This window comes from Scyliorhinus canicula, unplaced genomic scaffold, assembly GCF_902713615.1.
Source record: "Scyliorhinus canicula unplaced genomic scaffold, sScyCan1.1, whole genome shotgun sequence".
Lineage (NCBI taxonomy): Eukaryota > Metazoa > Chordata > Chondrichthyes > Carcharhiniformes > Scyliorhinidae > Scyliorhinus > Scyliorhinus canicula.
This window is the reverse complement of record NW_024055730.1, coordinates 1,819,260-1,839,227: the sequence shown is the minus strand read 5'-3', so window position 1 is coordinate 1,839,227 and position 19,968 is coordinate 1,819,260.

Sequence of the window (19,968 nt, the reverse complement as noted above, 5' to 3'; positions counted from 1 at the left end):
AAATGTCCAACCTCGAATTTGTTAAAAATGTAGCCATGTTCGTCCTCGAACGTGTTGAGAATTTAGCCATCCTCGCCACAAAGATATTTAAAATGTATTCATGATCGGCCTAGAAGATGTTTAAAATTTAGACATATTGGTCTGGAAGATATTAAAAATTTAGCCATGCTCGGCATCTAAGATGTTTAAAATTTAGCCGTCCTCAGCCTCAAAGATATTGAAAATCCATCCATTCTCGGCCTCGAAGATGTTGGAAATTTAACTATGCTTGGCCTCGAAGAAGTTCAAAATTTAGCCATGCTAGGCATCTAAGATGTTTAAAGTTTAGCCATGTTCGTTCTCTCAGACATGTAAAATTTCACCATGCTCGACCTTGAAGATGATAAAATTTAGCCGTGTTTGGAATCAAAGATGGCCAAAATTGAGCCATCCTCGGCTCCGAAGACGTGTAAATTTAGCTACGCACGGCCTCGAAGATATATAAAATTTAAACATGCGCGGCCTCGAAGCTGTTGATGATTTAGCCATCCTCGGCCTCTCAGACATTGAAAATTTAGCCATGAACGGCACTGAGAGATTTAACATTTACCCATAATCAGCTTCTGAGACGTTTAAAATTTCGCCATGCTTGGCCTTGAAGCTGTTGAAGATTTAGCCATCCTCGGCCTCTCAGACATTGAAAATTTAGCCATGCACGGCACTGAGAGATTTAAAATTTACCCATCATCAGCTTCTGAGACGTTTAAAATTTCGCCATGCATGGCCTTGAAGATGGTAAAATTTAGCAATGCCCAACCTTGAAAATGTTGAAAATTTAGCCATATTCGGCCTGGAAGATATTGAACATTGAGCCATTCTCGGCCTCGAAGAAGTTGAAAATTTAGCTAGGCTTGGCCTTGAAGATGTTCAAAATGTAGCCATGCTCGGCATCTAAGATGTTTACAGTTTAGCCATGTTCGTTCTTTAAGACATGTAAAATTTCACCATGCTCGACCTTGAATATGATAAAATTTAGCCGTGTTAGGACTCAAAGATGGTCAAAATTGAGCCATCCTCGGCTCCAAAGACGTGTAAATTTAACTATGCTCGGCATCGAAGATATTTGAAATTTAGCCATGCTCGGCCTCAAAGCTGTTGATGATTTAGCCATCCTCGGCCTCTCAGACATTGAAAATTTAGCCATGCACGGCACTGAGACATTTAGCCATCATCTGCTTCTGAGACGTTTAAAATTTCGCCACGCTTGGCCTTGATGATGGTAACATTTAGCAATGCCCAACATTGAAGATGTTGAAAATTTAGCTATGCTTGGCTTCGAAGATGTTCAAAATGTAGCCATGCTCGGCATCTAAGATGTTTAAAATTGAGCCATGCTCGTTCTCTAAAACATTTAAAATTTCACCATGCTGGGCCTTGACGATTATCAAAGGTAGCAATGTCCAAACTCGAAGTTGTTAAAAATATAGCCATGTTCGTCTTCGAACGTGTTGAGAATTTGGCCATCCTCGCCACAAAGATATATCAAATGTATTCACGATCGGCCTAGAAGATGCTTAAAATTTAGCCATATTCGGCCTGGAAGATGTTGACAATTTTGCCATGCTCGGCATCTAAGACATTTAAAATTTCACCACATTCGGCCTTGACGATGATAAAGTTAGCAATGTCCAACCTCGAAGTTGTTAAAAATTTAGCCATGTTCGTCCTCGAACGTGTTGAGAATTTAGCCATCCTCGGCACAAAGATATTTAAAATGTATTCATGCTCGGCCTAGAAGATGTTTAAAATTTAGCCATATTGGCCTGGAAGATATTGAACATTGAGCCATTCTCGGCCTCGAAGAAGTTGAAAATTTAGCTAGGCTTGGCCTTGAAGATGTTCAAAATGTAGCCATGCTCGGCATCTAAGATGTTTACAGTTTAGCCATGTTCGTTCTTTAAGACATGTAAAATTTCACCATGCTCGACCTTGAATATGATAAAATTTAGCCGTGTTAGGACTCAAAGATGGTCAAAATTGAGCCATCCTCGGCTCCAAAGACGTGTAAATTTAACTATGCTCGGCATCGAAGATATTTGAAATTTAGCCATGCTCGGCCTCAAAGCTGTTGATGATTTAGCCATCCTCGGCCTCTCAGACATTGAAAATTTAGCCATGCACGGCACTGAGACATTTAGCCATCATCTGCTTCTGAGACGTTTAAAATTTCGCCACGCTTGGCCTTGATGATGGTAACATTTAGCAATGCCCAACATTGAAGATGTTGAAAATTTAGCTATGCTTGGCTTCGAAGATGTTCAAAATGTAGCCATGCTCAGCATCTAAGATGTTTAAAATTGAGCCATGCTCGTTCTCTAAAACATTTAAAATTTCACCATGCTGGGCCTTGACGATTATCAAAGGTAGCAATGTCCAAACTCGAAGTTGTTAAAAATATAGCCATGTTCGTCTTCGAACGTGTTGAGAATTTGGCCATCCTCGCCACAAAGATATATCAAATGTATTCACGATCGGCCTAGAAGATGCTTAAAATTTAGCCATATTCGGCCTGGAAGATGTTGACAATTTTGCCATGCTCGGCATCTAAGACATTTAAAATTTCACCACATTCGGCCTTGACGATGATAAAGTTAGCAATGTCCAACCTCGAAGTTGTTAAAAATTTAGCCATGTTCGTCCTCGAACGTGTTGAGAATTTAGCCATCCTCGGCACAAAGATATTTAAAATGTATTCATGCTCGGCCTAGAAGATGTTTAAAATTTAGCCATTCTCGGCCACGAAGTTGTTGAAAATATAGCTATTCTTGGTCTCGAGATGTTCAAATTGTAGCCATGCTCAGCATCTAAAATGTTTAAAATTGAGCCATGATCGGTCTCTAAGACATTTAAAATTTCACAACGCTCGGCCTTGGCGATGACAAAAGTTAGCAATGTCCAACCTCGAAGTTGTTAAACGTCCTCGAACGTGTTGAGACTTTAGCCATCCTCGGCACAAAGATATTTAAAATGTATTCATGCTCGGCCTAGAAGATGTTTAAAATTTAGCCGTCCTCAGCCTCGAAGATATTGAAAATTTAGCCATTCTAGGCCTCGAAGATGTTGAAAATGTAACTATGATTGGCCTCGAGGATGTTAAAAATTTAGCCATGCCCGGCATCTAAGACATTTAACATTGAGCCATGCTCGACCTTGAAGATGATAAAATTTTGCCGTGTTCGGAGTCAACGATGGTCAAAATTGAGCCATCCTCCGCTCCTAAGACGTGTAAATTTAGCTATGCACGGCCTCGAAGATATTTAAAATTTAGCAATGCTCGGCCTCGAAGCTGTTGATGATTTAGCCATCCTCGGCCTCTCAGACATTCAAAATTTAGCCATGCACGGCACTGAGAGATTTGAAATTTACCCATCATCAGCTTCTGAGACGTTTGAAAATTTCGCCATGCTTGGCCTTGAAGATGGTAAAATTTAGCAATGCCCAACTTTGAAGATGTTGAAAATTTAGACATTTTCGGCCTGGAAGATATTGAAAATTGAGCCATTCTCGGCCTCGAAGATGTTGAAAATTTAGCTATGCTTGGCATCGAAGATGTTCAAAATATAGCCATGCTCGGCATCTAAGGTGTTTAAAATTTAGCCATGCTCGGTCTCAAAGACATTTAAAAATTCAACATTTAGGGCCTTGACGTTTATCAAAGTTAGGAATGTCCAACCTCGAATTTGTTAAAAATTTAGCCATGTTCGTCCTCGAAGCTGTTGATGATTTAGCCATTCTCGGCCTCTCAGACATTGCAAATTTAGCCATCCACGGCATATAGAACATAGAACATTGAACACTACAGCGCAGAACGGGCCATTCGGCCCTCGATATTGCGCCGACCTGTGAAGCCTGTCTGACCTACACTATTCCATTTTCATCCATATGTCTATCCAGTGACCACTTAAATGCCCTTAAAGTTGGCGAGTCTACTACTGTTGCAGGCAGGGCGTTCCACACCCCTACTACTCTCTGAATAAAGAAACTGCCTCTGACATCTGTCCTATATCTATCACCCCTCAATTTATAGCTATGTCCCCTCGTGTTGGTCATCACCATCCGAGGAAAAAGACTCTCACTATCCACCCTATCTAACCCTCTGACTATCTTATATGTCTCTATTAAGTCACCTCTCAGCCTTCCCCTCTCTAACGAAAACAACCTCAATTCCCTGAGCCTTTCCTCGTGAGACCTTCCCTCCATACCAGGCAACATCCTAGTAAATCTCCTCTGAACCCTTTCCAACGCTTCCACATCCTTCCTATAATGTGGTGACCTGAACTGTACGCAGTACTCCACGTGCGGCCGCACCAGAGTTATGTACAGCTGCAGCATGACCTTGTGGTTCCGAAACTCAATCCCCCTGCTTATAAAGGCTAGCACACCATATGCCTTCTTAACAGCCCTATTAACCTGGGTGGCAACGTACAGGGATTTATGTACCTGGATGCCGAGATTCATCTACACTACCAAGAATCTTGCCATTAGCCCAGTTCTCTGCATTCCTGTTACTCCTTCCAAAGTGAACCACCTCACACTTTTCCGCATTTAACTCCATCTGTTACCTCTCAGCCCAGCTCTGCAGCTTATCTATGTCCCTGTGTATCCTATAACATCCTTCAGCACTATCCACAACTCCACCGACCTTCGTGGCATCTGTAAATTTACTAACCCATCCTTCTACACCCTCTTCCAGGTCATTTATAAAAATGGCAAACAGCCGTGGCCCCAAAACAGATCCTTGCGGTACACCACTAGTAACTGAACTCCAGGATGAACATTTGCCATCAACCACCACCCTCTGTCTTCTTTCAGCTAGCCAATTACTGATCCAAAACGCTAAATCACCTTCAATCACATACTTCCTTATTTTCTGCAATAGCCTACCGTGGGGAACCTTATCAAATGCCTTACTGAAATCCATATACATCGCATCAACAGCTTTACCCTGATCCATCTGTTTGGTCACCTTCTCAAAAAACTCAATAAGGTTTGTGAGGCATGACCTACCCTTCACAAAACCGTGTTGACTATCGCTAATCAACTTGTTCTTTTCAAGAGGATTATAAACCCTATCTCTTATAACCTTTTCCAACATTTTACCCACAACCGAAGTAAGGCTCACAGGTCAATAATTACCAGGGTTGCCTCTACTCCCCCTCTTGAACAAGGGGACAACATTTGCAATCCTCCAGTCTTCCGGCACTATTCCTGTCGACAAAGACGACATAAAGATCAAGGACAAATGCTCTGCAATCTCCTCCCTGGCTTCCCAGAGAATCATAGGATAAATCCCATCTGCCCCAGGGGACTTATCTATTTTGACATTTTCCAAAATTGCTAACACCTCCTCCTTTTGAACCTCAATTCCATCTAGCCTGGTCGACTGAACCTGCGTGTTCTCCTCGACAACATTGTCTTTCTCCAGTGTAAACACTGACGAAAAATATCCATTTAACGCTTCCCCTATCTCCTCTGATTCCACACACAACTTTTCACTACTATCCTTGATTGGCCCTAATCTTACTCTAGTCATTCTTTTGTTCCTGATATACCTATAGAAAGCCTTAGGTTTTTCCTTGATCCTATCCGCCAACGACTTTTCGTGTCCTCTCCTCACTCTTCTTAACTCTCCCTTTAGGTCCTTCCTGACTAACTTGCAACTCTCAAGTGCCCTAACTGAGCCTTCATGTCTCATCCTAACATACGCTTTCTTCTTCCTCTTGACAAGTGCTTCTACTTCCTTTGTAAACCACGGTTCCCTTGCTCGACAACTTCCTCCCTGCCTCACAGGTACATACTTATCAAGGACACGCAGTAGCTGTTCCTTGAAAAAGCTCCACATTTCGATTGTACCCATCCCCTGCAGTTTCCTTTCCCATCCTATACATCCTAAATCTTGCCGAATAGCATCATAATTGCCTTTCCCCCAGCTATAATTCTTGCCTTGCGGCACATACCTATCCCTGCCCATTGCTAAAGTAAACATAACCGAGTTGTGATCACTATCACCAAACTGCTCACCTACATCTAAATCTAACACCTGGCCGGGTTCATTACCCCGTACCAAATCCAATGTGGCCTCGCCCCTTGTTGGCCTGTCTACATACTGTGTCAGATAACCCTCCTGCACACACTGCATAGAAACTGACCCATCTATAATATCGAACTATAGTATTTCCAGTCAATATTTGGAAAGTTAAAGTCCGCCATGACAACTACCCTGTTACTCTCGCTCCTGTCGAGAATCATCTTTGCAATCCTTTCCTCTACATCTCTGGAACTATTCGGAGATTCATAGACAACTCCCAACAGGGTGACCTCTCCTCCTAACCTCGGCCCATACTACCTCAGTAGACGAGTCCTCAAGCGTCCTTTCTACCACCGTAATAGTTTCCTTGATTAACAATGCCACACCCCCCCCCTCTTTTACCATCTCCTCTGATCTTACAGAAACATCTAAATCCTGGAACCTGCAACAACCATTCCTGTCCCTGCTCTACCCATGTCTCCGAAGTCGCCACAACATAGAGATCCCAGGTACCAACCCATGCTGCAAGCTCACCCACCTTATTCCGGATGCTCCTGGCGTTGAAGTAGACACACTTCAAAGCTGCGTCCTGCTTGCCGGTGCCCTCTTTCGAACTTTTAACCCTATCCCTGACCTCACTACTCTCAACATCCTGTACACTGGGACTACAATTTAGGTTCCCATCCCCCTGCTGAATTAGTTTAACCCCCCCCCCCCCGAAGAGCAGTAGCAAATCTCCCCCCCCCCAGGATATTGGTACCCCTCTGGTTCAGGTGAAGACCATCCTGTTTGTAGAGGTCCCACCTACCCCAGAATGAGCCCCAATTATCCAGGAAACCAAAACCCTCCCTCCTGCACCACCCTGTTGCCACGTGTTCAACTCCTCTCTCTCCTTATTTCTCACTTCGCTAGCACGTGGCACGGGTAACAACCCAGAGATAAAAACTCTGTTTGTTCTAGCTCTTAGAATCCACCCTAGCTCCCTGAATTTCTGTCTCAAATCCCCATCTCTCATCCTACCTATGTCGTTTGTACCTATGTGGACCACGACTTGGGGCTGCTCCCCCTCCCCTTAAGGATCCCAAAAACACGATCAGAGACATCACGAACCCTGGCACCTGGGAGGCAACACACCAACCGTGTCTCATTCGTTCCCACAGAACCTCCTTTCTGTTCCTCTAACTATGGAGTCCCCAATGACAAGTGCTCTGTTCCTCTTCTCCCTTCCCTTCTGAGCAACAGGGGCAGACTCTGTGTCAGAGACCTGTACCCTATTGCTTACCGCTGGTAAGTCATCCCCCGCAACAGTATCCAAAACGGTATACTTGTTATAGAGGGGAACGAGCACAGGGGATCCCTGCACTGCCTGCCGGTTCCCTCTCCCTCCCCTGACGGTAACCCATCTACCTTCTTCTTTTACCTGAGGTGTGACTACCTCCCTATAACTCCTCTCAATAACCTCCCCTGCCTCCCGAATTATCCGAAGTTCATCAAGCTCCAGCTCCAGGTCCCTAACGCGGCTCTCGAGGAGCTGGAGTTGGGTGCACTTCCCGCAGATGTAGTCAGAAGGGATACTAGAAGTGACCCTTTCCTCCCACATTCTGCAGGAGGAAATTCAACTGCCCTAGCCTCCATTCCCACTGAACTAACTTCCCAACTACTGAAAAATAAAAATAAAAAACTTGTTAGTTTAGCAATCCAACGGACAGAACTTTTTTTTGGTTAGAGGAGGAGGATGGGTGGGAGACACTACGTAAGCAGTGTTTCGGGTAAAGCTGTCACTCGAGAACAGCCCCTTCACAAACCACCTTCAACTTATGCTGACCGCACTGCACGTATGCAAATCTCCCCGGAACAGCCAATCAGAAGCTCTGCTCTGCTGCCCTCTGCAGGAGTTAAAATTTACCCATCATCAGCATCTGAGACGTTTAAAATTTCGCCATGCTTTGCCTTGAAGGTGGTAAAATTTAGCAATGCCCAACCTTGAAGATGTTGAAAATGTAGCCATGTTCGGCCTGGAAGATATTGAAAATTGAGCCATTCTCGGCCTTGAAGCTGTTGAAAATGTAGCTATGCTTGGCTTCGAAGATGTTCAAAATGTAGCCATGCTCGGCATCTAGGATGTTTAAAATTTAGCCATGCTCGGTCTCTAAGATATTTAAAATTTCACCATGTAGGGCCTTGACGATTATCAAAGGTAGCAATGTCCAACCTCGAATTTGTTAAAAATTTAGCCATGTTCGTCCTCGAACGTGTTGAGAATTTAGCCATCATCGCCACAAAGATATTTAAAATGTATTCATGCCCAACCTTGAAGTTGTTGAAAATTTAGCCACATTCGCCCTGGGAGATGTTTAACATTTAGCCGTCCTCAGCCTCGAAGATGTTCAAAATTTAGCCATTCTCGGCATCTAAGATATTTAAAGTTTAGCCATGCTCGGTCTCTCACACATTTAAAATTTCACCATGCTCGACCTTGAAGATGATGAAATTTAGCCGTGTTCGGACTCAAAGATGGTCAATATTGAGCCATCCTCGGCTACTAAGACTTGTAAATTTAACTATGCACAGCCTCTCAGACATTGAAAATTTAGCCATGCACGCCACTGAGAGATTTAAAATTTACCCATCATTAGCTTCTGAGACGTTTGAAAATTTCGCCATGCTTGGCGTTGAAGATGGTAAAATTTAGCAATGCCCAACCTTGAAGATGTTGAAAATTTAGCCATATTCGGCCTGGAAGATATTGAAAATTGAGCCATTCTCGGCCACGAAGATGTTGAAAATTTAGCTATGCTTGGCCTCGAAGATGTTCAAAATGTAGCCATGCTCGGCAACTAAGATGTTTAAAATTTAGCCATGCTCTTTCTCTCAGACATTTAAAATTTCACCATGCTGGGCCTTGACGATTATGAAAGGTAGCAATGTCCAACCTCGAATTTGTTAAAAATTTAGCCATGTTCGTCCTCGAACGTGTTGAGAATTTAGCCATCCTCGCCACAAAGATATTTAAAATGTATTCATGCTCGGCCTAGAAGATGTTTAAAATTTAGCCATATTGGCCTGGAAGATATTGAACATTTAGCCATGCTCGGCATCTAAGATGTTTAAAATTTAGCCGTCCTCAGCCTCGAATATATTGAAAATCTATCCATTCTCGGACTCGAAGATGTTGAAAATGTAGCTCTGCTTGGCCTCGAAGATGTTCAAAATTTAGCCATGCTAGGCATCTAAGATGTTTAAAGTTTAGCCATGTTCGTTCACTATGACATGTAAAATTTCACCATGCTCGACCTTGAAGATTTAGAAAATCTAGCCATATTCGGCCTGGAAGATATTGAAAATTGAGCCATTCCCGGCCTCGAAGATGTTAAAAATTTAGCTATGCTTGGTCTCCAAGATGTTCAAAGTTTAGCCATGCTCGGTCTCAAAGACATTTAAAATTTCACCATGTAGGGCGTTGACGATTATCCAATGTAGCAATGTCCAACCTCGAAGTTGTTTCAAATTTAGCCATGTTCGTCTTCGAACGTGCTGTGAATTTAGCCACCCTCGCCACAAAGATGTTTAAAATGTGTTCGTGCTCGGCCTGGAAGATGTTTAAAATTTAGCCGTCCTCAGCCTCAAAGATATTGAAAATTTAGCCATTCTCTGCCTCGAAGATGTTGAAAATGTTGCTATGGTTGGCCTCGTAGATGTTCAAAATTTAGCCATGCTCGGCATCTAAGATATTTAAAATTGAGCCATGCTCGGTCTCTCAGACATTTAAAATTTCACCATGCTCGACCTTGAATATGATGAAATTTAGCCGTGTTCGGACTCAAAGATGGTCAAAATTGAGCCATCCTCGGCTCCTAAGACGTGTACATTTAGCTATGCATGGCCTCGAAGGTATATAAAATTTAGCCATGCTCGGCCTCGATGCTGTTGATGATTTAGCCATCCTCGGCCTCTCAGACATTGAAAATGTAGCCATGCACGGCACTGAGAGATTTAAATTTACCCATCATCAGCTACTGAGACGTTTAAAATTTCGCCATGCTTGGCCTTGAAGATGGTAAAATTTAGCAATGCCCAACTTTGAAGATGTTGAAAATTTAGACATTTTCGGCCTGGAAGATATTGAAAATTGAGCCATTCTCGGCCTCGAAGATGTTTAAAATTTAGCTATGCTTGGCCTCGAAGATGTTCAAAATGTAGCCATGCTCGGAAACTAAGATGTTTAAAATTTAGCCATGCTCGGTCTCTGAGACATTTAAAATTACACCATGCTGCGCCTTGACGATAACCAAAGTTAGAAATGTCCAACCTCGAATTTGTTAAAAATGTAGCCATGTTCGTCCTCGAACGTGTTGAGAATTTAGCCATCCTCGCCACAAAGATATTTAAAATGTATTCATGATCGGCCTAGAAGATGTTTAAAATTTAGACATATTGGTCTGGAAGATATTAAAAATTTAGCCATGCTCGGCATCTAAGATGTTTAAAATTTAGCCGTCCTCAGCCTCAAAGATATTGAAAATCCATCCATTCTCGGCCTCGAAGATGTTGGAAATTTAACTATGCTTGGCCTCGAAGAAGTTCAAAATTTAGCCATGCTAGGCATCTAAGATGTTTAAAGTTTAGCCATGTTCGTTCTCTCAGACATGTAAAATTTCACCATGCTCGACCTTGAAGATGATAAAATTTAGCCGTGTTTGGAATCAAAGATGGCCAAAATTGAGCCATCCTCGGCTCCGAAGACGTGTAAATTTAGCTACGCACGGCCTCGAAGATATATAAAATTTAAACATGCGCGGCCTCGAAGCTGTTGATGATTTAGCCATCCTCGGCCTCTCAGACATTGAAAATTTAGCCATGAACGGCACTGAGAGATTTAACATTTACCCATAATCAGCTTCTGAGACGTTTAAAATTTCGCCATGCTTGGCCTTGAAGCTGTTGAAGATTTAGCCATCCTCGGCCTCTCAGACATTGAAAATTTAGCCATGCACGGCACTGAGAGATTTAAAATTTACCCATCATCAGCTTCTGAGACGTTTAAAATTTCGCCATGCATGGCCTTGAAGATGGTAAAATTTAGCAATGCCCAACCTTGAAAATGTTGAAAATTTAGCCATATTCGGCCTGGAAGATATTGAACATTGAGCCATTCTCGGCCTCGAAGAAGTTGAAAATTTAGCTAGGCTTGGCCTTGAAGATGTTCAAAATGTAGCCATGCTCGGCATCTAAGATGTTTACAGTTTAGCCATGTTCGTTCTTTAAGACATGTAAAATTTCACCATGCTCGACCTTGAATATGATAAAATTTAGCCGTGTTAGGACTCAAAGATGGTCAAAATTGAGCCATCCTCGGCTCCAAAGACGTGTAAATTTAACTATGCTCGGCATCGAAGATATTTGAAATTTAGCCATGCTCGGCCTCAAAGCTGTTGATGATTTAGCCATCCTCGGCCTCTCAGACATTGAAAATTTAGCCATGCACGGCACTGAGACATTTAGCCATCATCTGCTTCTGAGACGTTTAAAATTTCGCCACGCTTGGCCTTGATGATGGTAACATTTAGCAATGCCCAACATTGAAGATGTTGAAAATTTAGCTATGCTTGGCTTCGAAGATGTTCAAAATGTAGCCATGCTCGGCATCTAAGATGTTTAAAATTGAGCCATGCTCGTTCTCTAAAACATTTAAAATTTCACCATGCTGGGCCTTGACGATTATCAAAGGTAGCAATGTCCAAACTCGAAGTTGTTAAAAATATAGCCATGTTCGTCTTCGAACGTGTTGAGAATTTGGCCATCCTCGCCACAAAGATATATCAAATGTATTCACGATCGGCCTAGAAGATGCTTAAAATTTAGCCATATTCGGCCTGGAAGATGTTGACAATTTTGCCATGCTCGGCATCTAAGACATTTAAAATTTCACCACATTCGGCCTTGACGATGATAAAGTTAGCAATGTCCAACCTCAAAGTTGTTAAAAATTTAGCCATGTTCGTCCTCGAACGTGTTGAGAATTTAGCCATCCTCGGCACAAAGATATTTAAAATGTATTCATGCTCGGCCTAGAAGATGTTTAAAATTTAGCCATATTGGCCTGGAAGATATTGAACATTGAGCCATTCTCGGCCTCGAAGAAGTTGAAAATTTAGCTAGGCTTGGCCTTGAAGATGTTCAAAATGTAGCCATGCTCGGCATCTAAGATGTTTACAGTTTAGCCATGTTCGTTCTTTAAGACATGTAAAATTTCACCATGCTCGACCTTGAATATGATAAAATTTAGCCGTGTTAGGACTCAAAGATGGTCAAAATTGAGCCATCCTCGGCTCCAAAGACGTGTAAATTTAACTATGCTCGGCATCGAAGATATTTGAAATTTAGCCATGCTCGGCCTCAAAGCTGTTGATGATTTAGCCATCCTCGGCCTCTCAGACATTGAAAATTTAGCCATGCACGGCACTGAGACATTTAGCCATCATCTGCTTCTGAGACGTTTAAAATTTCGCCACGCTTGGCCTTGATGATGGTAACATTTAGCAATGCCCAACATTGAAGATGTTGAAAATTTAGCTATGCTTGGCTTCGAAGATGTTCAAAATGTAGCCATGCTCGGCATCTAAGATGTTTAAAATTGAGCCATGCTCGTTCTCTAAAACATTTAAAATTTCACCATGCTGGGCCTTGACGATTATCAAAGGTAGCAATGTCCAAACTCGAAGTTGTTAAAAATATAGCCATGTTCGTCTTCGAACGTGTTGAGAATTTGGCCATCCTCGCCACAAAGATATATCAAATGTATTCACGATCGGCCTAGAAGATGCTTAAAATTTAGCCATATTCGGCCTGGAAGATGTTGACAATTTTGCCATGCTCGGCATCTAAGACATTTAAAATTTCACCACATTCGGCCTTGACGATGATAAAGTTAGCAATGTCCAACCTCGAAGTTGTTAAAAATTTAGCCATGTTCGTCCTCGAACGTGTTGAGAATTTAGCCATCCTCGGCACAAAGATATTTAAAATGTATTCATGCTCGGCCTAGAAGATGTTTAAAATTTAGCCATTCTAGGCCTCGAAGATGTTGAAAATGAAGCTATGCTTGGCCTCGAAGATGTTCAAAATTTAGCCATGCTGGGCATCTAAGATATTTAAATTTGAGCCATGCTCGGTCTCTCAGACATTTAAAATTTCACCATGCTCGACCTTGAAGATGGTAAAATTTAGCCGTGTTTGGACTCAAAGATGGTCCAAATTGAGCCAACCTCGGCTCCTAAGACATGTAAATTTAGCTATCTACAGCCTCGCAGTAATTTAAATTTTAGCCATGCTCGGCCTCGAAGCGGTTGATGATTTAGCCATCGTCGGCCTCTCAGACATTGAACATGTAGCCATGCACGGCAATGAGAGATTTAATATTTACCCATCATCAGCCTCTGAGACGTTTAAAATTTCGCCATGTTTGGCCTTGAAGATGGTTAAAACTAGCAATGTCCAACCTCAAAGTTGTTAAAAATGTATCCATGTTCGTCCTCGAACGTGTTGAGAATTTAGCCATCCTCGGCACAAAGATATTTAAAATGTCTTAATGCTCGGCCTAGAAGATGTTTAAAATTTAGCCATGCTAGGCAACTATGATGTTTAAAATTGAGCCATGCTCGGTCTCTCAGATATTTAAAATTTCACCATGCTCAACATTGAAGATGATTAAATTTAGCCGTGTTCGGACTCAAAGATGGTCAAAATTGAGCCATACTCGGATCCTAAGACATGTAAATTTAGCTATGCACGGCCTCGAAGATATTTAAAATGTAGCTATGCTCGGCCTCGAAGCTGTTGATAATTTAGCCATCCTCGGCCTCTCAGACATTGAAAATTTAGCTATGCTCGGCCTCGAAGATATTTAAAATTTAGCCATCATCAGCTTCTGAGACGTTTAAAATTTCGCCATGCTTGGCCTTGAAAATGGTAAAATTTTGCAATGCCGAACCTTGAAGATGTTCAAAAATTAGGACTATTCGGCCTGGAAGATATTGAAAATTTAGCCATTCTCGGCCTCGAAGATGTTTAAAATGTAGCTATGCTTGGCCTCGAAGATGTTCAAAATTTAGCGATGCTCGGCATCGAAGATATTTAAAATTGAGCCATGCTCGGTCTCTCAGACATTTAAAATTTCGCCATGCTCGACCTTGAAGATGATAAAATTTAGCCGTGTTCGGATTCAAAGATGGTCAATATTGAGCCATCCTCGGCTCCTAAGACGTGTAAATTTAGCTATGCTCGGCTTAGAAGATGTTTAAAATTTAGCCATATTCGGCCTGGAAGATATTGAAAATTTAGCCATGCTCGGCTTCTAAGATGTTTAACATTGAGCCATGCCTGGTCTGTAAGACATTAAATATTTCACCATGCTCAGCCTTGACGATTATAAAAGTTAGCAATGTCCAACCTCGAAGTTGTTAAAAATATAGCCACGTTCGTCCTTGAGTGTGTTGAGAATTTAGCCATCTTCGCCAGAAAGATATTTAAAATGTATTCATGCTCGGCCTAGATGTTTAAAATTTAGCCGTCCTCAGCATCGAAGATATTGAAAATTTAGCCATTCTCGCCCTCGAAGATGTTGAAAATGTAGCTATGCTTGGCCTCGAAGATGTTCAAAATGTTGCCATGCTCGGCATCTAAGATATTTAAAATTGAGCCATGCTCGGTCTCACAGACATTTAAAATTTCACCATGCTCTTCCTTGAAGATGATAAAATGTAGCCGTGTTTGGACTCAAAGATGGTCAAAATTGAGCCATCCTCGGCTCCTAAGAAGTGTAAATTTAGCTTTTCACTTCCTCGAAGATATTTAAAGTTTAGCCATGCTCGGCCTCGATGCTGTTGATGATTTAGCCATTCTCGGCCACTCAGACATTGAATATTTAGTCATGCACGGCACTGAGAGATTTATAATTTGCCCATCATCAGCTTCTGAGACCTTTAAAATTTCGCCATGCTTGGCATTGAAGATGGTAAAATTTAGCAATGCCCAACCTTGAAGATGTTGAAAATTTAGCCATATTCGGCCTGGAAGATATTGAAAATTGAGCCATTCTCGGCCTCGAAGATGTTGAAAATTTAGCTATGCATGGCCTCGAAGATGTTCAAAACGTCGCCATGCTCGGCAACTAAGATGTTTAAAATTTAGCCACGCTCCGTCTCTAAGACATTTAAAATGTCACCATGCTGGGCTTGACGATCATCAAAGTTAGCAATGTCCAACCTCGAATTTGTTAAAAATTTAGCCATGTTCGTCCTCGAACGTGTTGAGAATTTGGCCATCCTCGCCACAAAGATATTTAAAATGTATTCATGCTTGGCCTCGAAGATGTTTAAAATTTAGCCATATTGGCCTGGACGATATTGAAAATTTAGTCATGCTCGGCATCTAAGATGTTTAAAATTGAGCCATGCTCGGTCTCAAAGACATTTAAAATTGAGCCATGCTCGGCCTTGACGATGATAAAAGTTAGCAATGTCCAACCTCGAATTGTTAAAAATTTAGCCTTGTTCGTCCTCGAACGTGTTGAGAATTTAGCCAACCGCGCCACAAATATATTTAAAATGTATTCATGCTCGGCCTAGATGTTTAAAATTTAGCCGTCCTCAGCCTCGAAGATATTGAAAATTTAGCCATTCTTGCCCTCGAAGATGTTGAAAATGTAGCTATGCTTGGCCTCGAAGATGTTCAAAATGTTGCCATGCTCGGCATCTAAGATATTTAAAATTGAGCCATGCTCGGTCTCACAGACATTTAACATTTCACCATGCTCTTCCTTGAAGATGATAAAATTTAGCCGTGTTTGGACTCAAAGATGGTCAAAATTGAGCCATCCTCGGCTCCTAAGAAGTGTAAATTTAGCAATGCAATGCATCGAAGATGTTCAAAATGTAGCCATGCTCGGCATCTAAGGTGTTTAAAATTTAGCCATGCTCGGCCTCGAAACTGTAGATGATTTTGCGATCCTTGGCCTCTCAGACATTGAAAATTTAGCAAATGCATGGCACTGAGAGATTTAAAATTTACCCATCATCAGCTTCTGAGACTTTTAAAATTTCGCCATGCTTGGCCTTGAAGATGGTAAAATTTAGCAATGCCCAACCTTGAATATGTTGAAAATTTAGCCATATTCGGCCTGGAGGATATTGAAAATTGAGCCATTCTCGGCCTCGAAGACGTTGAAAATTTAGCAATGCTTGGCCTCGAAGATGTTCAAAAATTAGCCATGCTCGGTATCTAAGGTGTTTAAAATTTAGCCATGCTCGGTCTCCAAGATATTTAAAAGTTCACCATGTAGGGCCTTGACGATTATCAAAGTTAGAAATTCCAACCTCGAATTGTTAAAAATTTAGCCATGTTCGTCCTCGAACGTGTTGAGAATTTAGCCATCCTCACCACAATGATATTTAAAATGTATTCACGGTCGGCCTAGATGATGTATAAAATTTAGCCGTTCTCAGCCTCGAAGATATTGAAAATGTATCCATTCTCGTACTCGAAGCAGTTGAAAATTCAGCTATGCCTCGTAGATGTTCAAAATTTAGCCATGCTAGGCACTTAAGATATTTAAAGTTTAGCCATGCTCGGTCTCTCAGACATTTAAAATTTCACCATGCTTGACCTGGAAGATGATAAAATTTAGCCGTGTTCGGACTCAAAGATGGTCAAAATTGAGCCACCCTCGGCGACTAAGACGTGTAAATTTAGCTGTGCACGGCCTCGAAGATATTTAAAATTTAGCTATGCTCGGCTTCGAAGTTGTTGATAATTTAGCCATACTCGGCCTCTCAGAAATTCAAAATTTAGTCATGCACGGCACTGAGAGATTTAAAATTTACCCATCATCAGCTTCTGAGACTTTTAAAATTTCGCCATGCTTGGCCTTGAAGATGGTAAAATTTTGCAATGCCCAACCTTGAAGATGTTGAAAATATAGCCATATTCGGCCTGGAAGATATTGAAAATTGAGCCATTCTCGGCCTCGAAGATGTTCAAAACGTCGCCATGCTCAGCAACTAAGATATTTAAAATTTAGCCATGCTCCGTCTCTAAGACATTTAAAATGTCACCATGCTGGGCTTGACGATCATCAAAGTTAGCAATGTCCAACCTCGAATTTGTTAAAAATTTAGCCATGTTCGTCCTCGAACGTGTTGAGAATTTAGCCATCCTCGCCACAAAGATATTTAAAATGTATTCATGCTTGGCCTCGAAGATGTTTAAAATTTAGCCATATTGGCCTGGAAGATATTGAAAATTTAGCCATGCTCGGCATCTAAGATGTTTAAAATTGAGCCATGCTCGGTCTCAAAGACATTTAAAATTGAGCCATGCTCGGCCTTGACGATGATAAAAGTTAGCAATGTCCAACCTCGAATTGTTAAAAATTTAGCCTTGTTCGTCCTCGAACGTGTTGAGAATTTAGCCAACCTCGCCACAAATATATTTAAAATGTATTCATGCTCGGCCTAGATGTTTAAAATTTAGCCGTCTTCAGCCTCGAAGATATTGAAAATTTAGCCATTCTCGCCCTCGAAGATGTTGAAAATGTAGCTATGCTTGGCCTCGAAGATGTTCAAAATGTTGCCATGCTCGGCATCTAAGATATTTAAAATTGAGCCATGCTCGGTCTCACAGACATTTAAAATTTCACCATGCTCTTCCTTGAAGATGATAAAATTTAGCCGTGTTTGGACTCAAAGATGGTCAAAATTGAGCCATCCTCGGCTCCTAAGAAGTGTAAATTTAGCTATGCAATGCATCGAAGATGTTCAAAATGTAGCCATGCTCGGCATCTAAGGTGTTTAAAATTTAGCCATGCTCGGCCTCGAAACTGTAGATGATTTTGCGATCCTCGGCCTCTCAGACATTGAAAATTTAGCAAATGCACGGCACTGAGAGATTTAAAATTTACCCATCATCAGCTTCTGAGACTTTTAAAATTTCGCCATGCTTGGCCTTGAAGATGGTAAAATTTAGCAATGCCCAACCTTGAATATGTTGAAAATTTAACCATATTCGGCCTGGAGGAAATTGACAATTGAGCCGTTCTCGGACTCTAAGACGTTGAAAATTTAGCAATGCTTGGCCTCGAAGATGTTCAAAAATTAGCCATACTCGGTATCTAAGGTGTTTAAAATTTAGCCATGCTCGGTCTCCAAGATATTTAAAAGTTCACCATGTAGGGCCTTGACGATTATCAAAGTTAGAAATTCCAACCTCGAATTGTTAAAAATTTAGCCATGTTCGTCCTCGAACGTGTTGAGAATTTAGCCATCCTCACCACAATGATATTTAAAATGTATTCACGGTCGGCCTAGATGATGTTTAAAATTTAGCCGTCCTCAGCCTCGAAGATATTGAAAATGTATCCATTCTCGTACTCGAAGCAGTTGAAAATTCAGCTATGCCTCGTAGATGTTCAAAATTTAGCCATGCTAGGCACCTAAGATATTTAAAGTTTAGCCATGCTCGGTCTCTCAGACATTTAAAATTTCACCATGCTTGACCTGGAAGATGATAAAATTTAGCCGTGTTCGGACTCAAAGATGGTCAAAATTGAGCCATCCTCGGCGACTAAGACGTGTAAATTTAGCTATGCACGGCCTCGAAGATATTTAAAATTTAGCCATGCTCGGCTTCGAAGTTGTTGATAATTTAGCCATACTCGGCCTCTCAGAAATTCAAAATTTAGCCATGCACGGCACTGAGAGATTTAAAATTTACCCATCATCAGCTTCTGAGACTTTTAAAATTTCGCCATGCTTGGCCTTGAAGATGGTAAAATTTTGCAATGCCCAACCTTGAAGATGTTGAAAATATAGCCATATTCGGCCTGGAAGATATTGAAAATTGAGCCATTCTCGGCCTCGAAGATGTTCAAAACGTCGCCATGCTCGGCAACTAAGATATTTAAAATTTAGCCATGCTCCGTCTCTAAGACATTTAAAATGTCACCATGCTGGGCTTGACGATCATCAAAGTTAGCAATGTCCAACCTCGAATTTGTTAAAAATTTAGCCATGTTCGTCCTCGAACGTGTTGAGAATTTAGCCATCCTCGCCACAAAGATATTTAAAATGTATTCATGCTTGGCCTCGAAGATGTTTAAAATTTAGCCATATTGGCCTGGAAGATATTGAAAATTTAGCCATGCTCGGCATCTAAGATGTTTAAAATTGAGCCATGCTCGGTCTCAAAGACATTTAAAATTTTGCAATGCTCGTCCTTGACGATGATAAAAGTTAGCAATGTCCAACCTCGAAGTTGTTAAAAATTTAGCCATGTTCGTTCTCGAACGTGTTGAGAATTTAGCAATCCTCGCCACAAAGATATTTAAAATGTATTCATGCTCGGCCTAGAAGATGTTTAAAATTTGGCCGTCCTCAGCCTCGAAGATATTGAAATTTTGACCATTCTCGGATTCGAAGATGTTGAAAGTGTAGTGTTTTTTAAATTCACCACTATTCTTAGAATTCCCCCTATACCAAAAAAAGCTCGATATTCTAAATGGTGAACAGGGATTCTCACTCCCTGACTCCGATGCAGGCTTCGGTGGTAGCTATTTAGGTCAAACTATATTTTCAAGTAATCCCCCAGTATAACCCATACCTTCACCGAAGTATTTTACCTACCTACCCCTTAGTAGCATCGATGTCCTGGGTTCTGCGTTGTTAAGGAAGTAAAGTAGGCTAATAACCACTTTTTCAGGTTAAGTAATGTTATTTTATTCTTATATTTTTTCTTTTAATAGCTGCAAACACTTTCTTTACAGAAAGGTAAAAAGTTCTTGCTTCTGGATGCTGCTGGTTGGTTGTAGAGATCTTCAGGCCCACCTTGACACTCAATCTTCTTTAAAT